General features: G+C 42.5%; 1 pseudogene; it reads right to left on the bottom strand.

Moving 5' to 3' along the window:
* Positions 1-6,411: 6,411 nt before the first annotated feature.
* LOC116374125 (uncharacterized) lies at positions 6,412-8,518 on the bottom strand (annotated as a pseudogene).
* Positions 8,519-8,810: the final 292 nt, after the last annotated feature.

Below are 8,810 nucleotides of genomic sequence, written 5' to 3'. Positions count from 1 at the left end.
ACATTCCCTAGTGAGTAGTAACTTCCTCTTAAAGGGGACACATTCCCTAGTGAGTAGTAACTTCCTCTTAAAGGGGACACATTCCCTAGTGAGTAGTAACTTCCTCTTAAAGGGGACACATTCCCTAGTGAGTAGTAACTTCCTCTTAAAGGGGACACATTGCCTAGTGAGTAGTAACTTCCTCTTAAAGGGGACACATTCCCTAGTGAGTAGTAACTTCCTCTTAAAGGGGACACATTCCCTAGTGAGTAGTAACTTCCTCTTAAAGGGGACACATTCCCTAGTGAGTAGTAACTTCCTCTTAAAGGGGACACATTCCCTAGTGAGTAGTAACTTCCTCTTCCAGGGGACACATTCCCTAGTGAGCAGTAACTTCCTCTTAAAGGGGACACATTCCCTAGTGAGTAGTAACTTCCTCTTAAAGGGGACACATTCCCTAGTGAGTAGTAACTTCCTCTTCCAGGGGACACATTCCCTAGTGAGTAGTAACTTCCTCTTAAAGGGGACACATTCCCTAGTGAGTAGTAACTTCCTCTTAAAGGGGACACATTCCCTAGTGAGTAGTAACTTCCTCTTAAAGGGGACACATTCCCTAGTGAGTAGTAACTTCCTCTTAAAGGGGACACATTCCCTAGTGAGTAGTAACTTCCTCTTAAAGGGGACACATTCCCTAGTGAGTAGTAACTTCCTCTTAAAGGGGACACATTGCCTAGTGAGTAGTAACTTCCTCTTAAAGGGGACACATTCCCTAGTGAGTAGTAACTTCCTCTTAAAGGGGACACATTCCCTAGTGAGTAGTAACTTCCTCTTAAAGGGGACACATTCCCTAGTGAGTAGTAACTTCCTCTTAAAGGGGACACATTCCCTAGTGAGTAGTAACTTCCTCTTCCAGGGGACACATTCCCTAGTGAGCAGTAACTTCCTCTTAAAGGGGACACATTCCCTAGTGAGCAGTAACTTCCTCTTAAAGGGGACACATTCCCTAGTGAGTAGTAACTTCCTCTTAAAGGGGACACATTCTCTAGTGAGTAGTAACTTCCTCTTAAAGGGGACACATTCCCTAGTGAGTAGTAACTTCCTCTTAAAGGGGACACATTCCCTAGTGAGCAGTAACTTCCTCTTAAAGGGGACACATTCCCTAGTGAGTAGTAACTTCCTCTTAAAGGGGACACATTCCCTAGTGAGCAGTAACTTCCTCTTAAAGGGGACACATTCCCTAGTGAGCAGTAACTTCCTCTTAAAGGGGACACATTCCCTAGTGAGTAGTAACTTCCTCTTAAAGGGGACACATTCCCTAGTGAGTAGTAACTTCCTCTTAAAGGGGACACATTCCCTAGTGAGTAGTAACTTCCTCTTAAAGGGGACACATTCCCTAGTGAGTAGTAACTTCCTCTTAAAGGGGACACATTCCCTAGTGAGTAGTAACTTCCTCTTAAAGGGGACACATTCCCTAGTGAGTAGTAACTTCCTCTTTCAGGGGACACATTCCCTAGTGAGTAGTAACTTCCTCTTAAAGGGGACACATTCCCTAGTGAGTAGTAACTTCCTCTTAAAGGGGACACATTCCCTAGTGAGTAGTAACTTCCTCTTAAAGGGGACACATTCCCTAGTGAGTAGTAACTTCCTCTTAAAGGGGACACATTCCCTAGTGAGTAGTAACTTCCTCTTAAAGGGGACACATTCCCTAGTGAGTAGTAACTTCCTCTTAGAGGGGACACATTCCCTAGTGAGTAGTAACTTCCTCTTAAAGGGGACACATTCCCTAGTGAGTAGTAACTTCCTCTTAAAGGGGACACATTCCCTAGTGAGTAGTAACTTCCTCTTAAAGGGGACACATTCCCTAGTGAGTAGTAACTTCCTCTTAAAGGGGACACATTCCCTAGGGAGTAGTAACTTCCTCTTAAAGGGGACACATTCCCTAGTGAGTAGTAACTTCCTCTTAAAGGGGACACATTCCCTAGTGAGTAGTAACTTCCTCTTAAAGGGGACACATTCCCTAGTGAGTAGTAACTTCCTCTTAAAGGGGACACATTCCCTAGTGAGTAGTAACTTCCTCTTAAAGGGGACACATTCCCTAGTGAGCAGTAACTTCCTCTTAAAGGGGACACATTCCCTAGGGAGTAGTAACTTCCTCTTAAAGGGGACACATTCCCTAGTGAGTAGTAACTTCCTCTTAAAGGGGACACATTCCCTAGTGAGTAGTAACTTCCTCTTAAAGGGGACACATTCCCTAGTGAGTAGTAACATCCTCTTAAAGGGGACACATTCCCTAGTGAGTAGTAACATCCTCTTAAAGGGGACACATTCCCTAGTGAGTAGTAACTTCCTCTTAAAGGGGACACATTCCCTAGTGAGCAGTAACTTCCTCTTAAAGGGGACACATTCCCTAGTGAGTAGTAACTTCCTCTTAAAGGGGACACATTCCCTAGTGAGCAGTAACTTCCTCTTAAAGGGGACACATTCCCTAGTGAGCAGTAACTTCCTCTTAAAGGGGACACATTCCCTAGTGAGTAGTAACTTCCTCTTAAAGGGGACACATTCCCTAGTGAGTAGTAACTTCCTCTTAAAGGGGACACATTCCCTAGTGAGTAGTAACTTCCTCTTAAAGGGGACACATTCCCTAGTGAGTAGTAACTTCCTCTTAAAGGGGACACATTCCCTAGTGAGTAGTAACTTCCTCTTAAAGGGGACACATTCCCTAGTGAGTAGTAACTTCCTCTTTCAGGGGACACATTCCCTAGTGAGTAGTAACTTCCTCTTAAAGGGGACACATTCCCTAGTGAGTAGTAACTTCCTCTTAAAGGGGACACATTCCCTAGTGAGTAGTAACTTCCTCTTAAAGGGGACACATTCCCTAGTGAGTAGTAACTTCCTCTTAAAGGGGACACATTCCCTAGTGAGTAGTAACTTCCTCTTAAAGGGGACACATTCCCTAGTGAGTAGTAACTTCCTCTTAAAGGGGACACATTCCCTAGTGAGTAGTAACTTCCTCTTAAAGGGGACACATTCCCTAGTGAGTAGTAACTTCCTCTTAAAGGGGACACATTCCCTAGTGAGTAGTAACTTCCTCTTAAAGGGGACACATTCCCTAGTGAGTAGTAACCTCCTCTTAAAGGGGACACATTCCCTAGGGAGTAGTAACTTCCTCTTAAAGGGGACACATTCCCTAGTGAGTAGTAACTTCCTCTTAAAGGGGACACATTCCCTAGTGAGTAGTAACTTCCTCTTAAAGGGGACACATTCCCTAGTGAGTAGTAACTTCCTCTTAAAGGGGACACATTCCCTAGTGAGTAGTAACTTCCTCTTAAAGGGGACACATTCCCTAGTGAGTAGTAACTTCCTCTTAAAGGGGACACATTCCCTAGTGAGTAGTAACTTCCTCTTCCAGGGGACACATTCCCTAGTGAGTAGTAACTTCCTCTTAAAGGGGACACATTCCCTAGTGAGTAGTAACTTCCTCTTCCAGGGGACACATTCCCTAGTGAGTAGTAACTTCCTCTTAAAGGGGACACATTCCCTAGTGAGTAGTAACTTCCTCTTAAAGGGGACACATTCCCTAGTGAGTAGTAACTTCCTCTTAAAGGGGACACATTCCCTAGTGAGTAGTAACATCCTCTTAAAGGGGACACATTCCCTAGTGAGTAGTAACTTCCTCTTAAAGGGGACACATTCCCTAGTGAGTAGTAACTTCCTCTTAAAGGGGACACATTCCCTAGTGAGTAGTAACTTCCTCTTAAAGGGGACACATTCCCTAGTGAGTAGTAACTTCCTCTTAAAGGGGACACATTCCCTAGTGAGTAGTAACTTCCTCTTAAAGGGGACACATTGCCTAGTGAGTAGTAACTTCCTCTTAAAGGGGACACATTCCCTAGTGAGTAGTAACTTCCTCTTAAAGGGGACACATTCCCTAGTGAGTAGTAACTTCCTCTTAAAGGGGACACATTCCCTAGTGAGTAGTAACTTCCTCTTAAAGGGGACACATTCCCTAGTGAGTAGTAACTTCCTCTTAAAGGGGACACATTCCCTAGTGAGTAGTAACTTCCTCTTAAAGGGGACACATTCCCTAGTGAGTAGTAACTTCCTCTTAAAGGGGACACATTCCCTAGTGAGCAGTAACTTCCTCTTAAAGGGGACACATTCCCTAGTGAGTAGTAACTTCCTCTTAAAGGGGACACATTCCCTAGTGAGTAGTAACTTCCTCTTAAAGGGGACACATTCCCTAGTGAGTAGTAACTTCCTCTTCCAGGAGACACATTCCCTAGTGAGTAGTAACTTCCTCTTAAAGGGGACACATTCCCTAGTGAGTAGTAACTTCCTCTTAAAGGGGACACATTCCCTAGTGAGTAGTAACTTCCTCTTAAAGGGGACACATTCCCTAGTGAGTAGTAACTTCCTCTTAAAGGGGACACATTCCCTAGTGAGTAGTAACTTCCTCTTAAAGGGGACACATTCCCTAGTGAGTAGTAACTTCCTCTTCCAGGAGACACATTCCCTAGTGAGTAGTAACTTCCTCTTAAAGGGGACACATTCCCTAGTGAGTAGTAACTTCCTCTTAAAGGGGACACATTCCCTAGTGAGCAGTAACTTCCTCTTAAAGGGGACACATTCCCTAGTGAGTAGTAACTTCCTCTTAAAGGGGACACATTCCCTAGTGAGTAGTAACTTCCTCTTAAAGGGGACACATTCCCTAGTGAGTAGTAACTTCCTCTTAAAGGGGACACATTCCCTAGTGAGTAGTAACTTCCTCTTAAAGGGGACACATTCCCTAGTGAGTAGTAACTTCCTCTTAAAGGGGACACATTCCCTAGTGAGTAGTAACTTCCTCTTAAAGGGGACACATTCCCTAGTGAGCAGTAACTTCCTCTTAAAGGGGACACATTCCCTAGTGAGTAGTAACTTCCTCTTAAAGGGGACACATTCCCTAGTGAGTAGTAACTTCCTCTTAAAGGGGACACATTCCCTAGTGAGTAGTAACTTCCTCTTAAAGGGGACACATTCCCTAGTGAGTAGTAACTTCCTCTTAAAGGGGACACATTCCCTAGTGAGTAGTAACTTCCTCTTAAAGGGGACACATTCCCTAGTGAGTAGTAACTTCCTCTTAAAGGGGACACATTCCCTAGTGAGTAGTAACTTCCTCTTAAAGGGGACACATTCCCTAGTGAGCAGTAACTTCCTCTTAAAGGGGACACATTCCCTAGTGAGTAGTAACTTCCTCTTAAAGGGGACACATTCCCTAGTGAGTAGTAACTTCCTCTTAAAGGGGACACATTCCCTAGTGAGTAGTAACTTCCTCTTAAAGGGGACACATTCCCTAGTGAGTAGTAACTTCCTCTTAAAGGGGACACATTCCCTAGTGAGTAGTAACTTCCTCTTAAAGGGGACACATTCCCTAGTGAGTAGTAACTTCCTCTTAAAGGGGACACATTCCCTAGTGAGCAGTAACTTCCTCTTAAAGGGGACACATTCCCTAGTGAGTAGTAACTTCCTCTTAAAGGGGACACATTCCCTAGTGAGTAGTAACTTCCTCTTTCAGGGCAATAATTTCCATATAAATAAATGCATAGTCTCCCCTAGTTGGATCAAAATCAATTCTCATGTCGCCATTGTTTTCAATATTCATGTCGTTGGCTAGCCACTGGAGCAGCATCAGTTCATGTTGTGGAGAGGCGTGGCCAAACTCTGTCTTTGAGATCATTTATTGAGGTAATGGTTACAGTGTATTGGCATTTATAGGGCATAATGAGGCCAGAGACAAAAGCAGGATGAAACAACCTAGGAAACCGTTTCCACTTATGACCAACCTAAGTCAGAGCAACGATTGTGTCAATGTTTTTACCTTCAGAAATGTTTTTAAAAAATGTTATCTGTTATTTATTTCTAGTGTTTGGCAATACATTAAAAGTGTCCAGGAACATAGTTAAACCACTAGATATGAAAACGTTAGGTCGAAATATGTCTAATTGTAAAATCTGACAACTTTGAATTTGGAGTGAACTGTCACTTTAATCTGTCACAATATGTACCATAAGGTCTTCCAAAATAACATTTGGAAACTTGTTATTAATTGATCGATACTGTAGTATGATGTATTATTGTCCTCACATCAATATAAAACAAATGAGTAACCAAACAAAATCTCACCTTCTTGTGCAGCCTACCACTAGAATCAAATTTTGACTGTGTTTGTCTCTCTCCTCTGACTAAAATATGCCTCTGGTAGTCTACATACACAACCAGTAGACAGGGCAGATACAAGACAAGGGCCAGCAAAACTGAGTTTTAAAAAGGCTGATCTACAACACCACTTGGTAACACATGTTTCAAAATAAATTCAACTTATCCCTAGAGAGTAATAACTACTTATTTCTGAGGGCAGAGAATGTTATCGGCAGGGTATGTCAGCGTTGAAGCCTACAGTACATACCAGGTGCGGACAAACCCACTGGTCTGGAATGGAGGAAGACAGGTTCGTGTCATCGAGGATGTGAGGCCCATTGTTAACCTTAGTACTTCCTGGTTTGGGGACTTATCTAAATTTATGAAGGGGAAGCTCTTTAGTAACGAACACGAAGGGTAAAGAAAGCTTCATAAAGTGGCAAAACCCCTTCACTTACACGCTTTTCTTGAAATTAAGTTTCTTGAAATGATGTTATATTCTTAAGTTTAAAACGTCTTCATTGCAGTCCTGTATGTGTGTTTGTGTATGTGTATAGTATATTTGGCAGTTCACAGATGGTTCCATCCTTCATAATACCTTACATTAATATGAAAACTGACTGACTATGGACATTCGTCAATGATCAGCGTGACCGGCTAGCATTATCTCACCCTTGCACTCAGACCATCTTCTAAGTGCTCAAGATTATTTGATTTTCACAGCTTTTTATTGTGTTTTCATTTCAATTTCCTCAATAGTTTATTGAGGACAGATTCTTTATATTTTTATTTTTACACTCTGCACAGATTAGCAATTCAAATCAATCAATATAAAGGACAAGCAGGGTGCAGAAATGATAAACAAAAATGGACGGAGACAATTACACAATTAGATATCAATGATAATATGTAATCAATACGAAACATGATGAAAAATCCCATAGATAATAATCCATGAATAATAAGCATAGGATGGGCATGTAAGAACCAGGCTAAACACAATGGACAAAAGCACGTACCAGTAAAACTTTGTGTGCTTTAAATTGCTGATGTACGTACCTTCCAGGGTGGAGTGCGTGCCTTTTCACCCCCAGATTTCTCCAGCATGAATCGGGCCTGGACCCCAGGAGACATGGGCATACTAGACCTGTACACATAGATCTCATACTCAGGTATATCTTTCCAATCTGAGCGGCTTTCCTCAGAAAGTTCACAGCCCATTGCCATTGGTAGGTATTATATTCATTGGTGTTGTTTTTTTCTGAAGAGTAAAACCCAACCCAGGAGTTATTAAACTTCTCCTTCCAGTCAGTGAAGGACTTTTTCACATACTGGCAAGCGCAGGCCTTTCCATCCTTTACAGAGAGCTGCAGACTGGCGTTAGGCTTATAGCCGCTTATATCAACAGGAATCTCTCTGTTGGCATCATGAATCTCAGGAATCCTATGTATTTCCTCCCCAGATGTGTTGTAAATCCCGCATAATACAAAAAAACACATTGATTTGTGCGGATGAAACCTGGCCTGGAGACCAGGGTTGAGGGGTACTGAGGTGTCAAAGGAACCAGAGGCACCGTCTATGACTGAGGAAAAGTCTAGCATGTCCGTACTGTCATTGTTCTTATAAAGCACCCAAATCACACCCTTGTCAAAAAGCCTCCTGGGGATACCACTGAAGGTGAATCTCATACCTCCTCTATTTGTGGTTTTCACCTCAAGCTTTATCGATTTAGTTTCATCATCCTGCATGTGATGCTGGCTTTCCATGGTAATAAACACTTGATGTATAAATGAGACCTTGGGACGTGTCAAGTACAACGCAATTGCCAAAAGAAGTGCCAGCCCAGGTGTGTGTCCCCAGATATTCTCCACACTGTTGTCGTTGATCTCTACATTGTGTATACGTTGAATTACATCTCGTGTAATGGTTGGGAGAACTTGGATTTGTGTTAAGAGGCTGAAACTGACAGGGTATGTATTGTCTGGATCATAGGCACTTCCTCTGTTTTCATTTGGAGAGTAATGCTAAGTGATGTAGACCTCATCTACTATGAACTGATTGGATCCTTCCTCCCTAACTCTGATAATGATTCTGTCTCTGTTTCTCTCAGGTATCCATGAGTTGTAGAAGCTTCGAGTGACATAATCAGGAAGTGCCGTAGCGCCATTGTAGTTGTAATTTCCATCAATATTCCCTAATGAGTAGTAACTACCACTTTCAGAGGGAAGAAAAGGTCATGGCGGGGTCTGTCAGCGTTTCCATAGAAATTAAAGCCATAGTCTCCCCTAGTTGGGTTGAAATTGAGCCTCATGTTGCCGTTGTTGTCAGTGTGAATGTTGTTGGCTAGCCACTGGAGCAGCATCAGGCCATGTCGAGGAAAAGTGTGGCCAAACTCTATGCCCCTGAGGTCATGTATTGAAATAAGGGTTTGTTTGATATTGGATACTGAAGCCAGAGACATAAACAGGATGAAACAACCTAGGAAGCCCTTTCAACCCATGGCCAACCTAAGACAAACATTTGCATCTTTAGTAAAAAATGATTTTTTTTTTAAAGACAACTGGACACATTCATTCAGAAATAGATTCCCATTTCTAGTGGTTGGCAATAAGTTAAATGTTTTCAGCATCCAAAAAACAAAATATTGCCTGTGA

The sequence above is a fragment of the Oncorhynchus kisutch genome, linkage group LG5, assembly GCF_002021735.2.
Source record: "Oncorhynchus kisutch isolate 150728-3 linkage group LG5, Okis_V2, whole genome shotgun sequence".
In the NCBI taxonomy this organism is placed as follows: Eukaryota; Metazoa; Chordata; class Actinopteri; order Salmoniformes; family Salmonidae; genus Oncorhynchus; species Oncorhynchus kisutch.
This window is presented reverse-complemented; position numbering and strand designations above follow the sequence as displayed.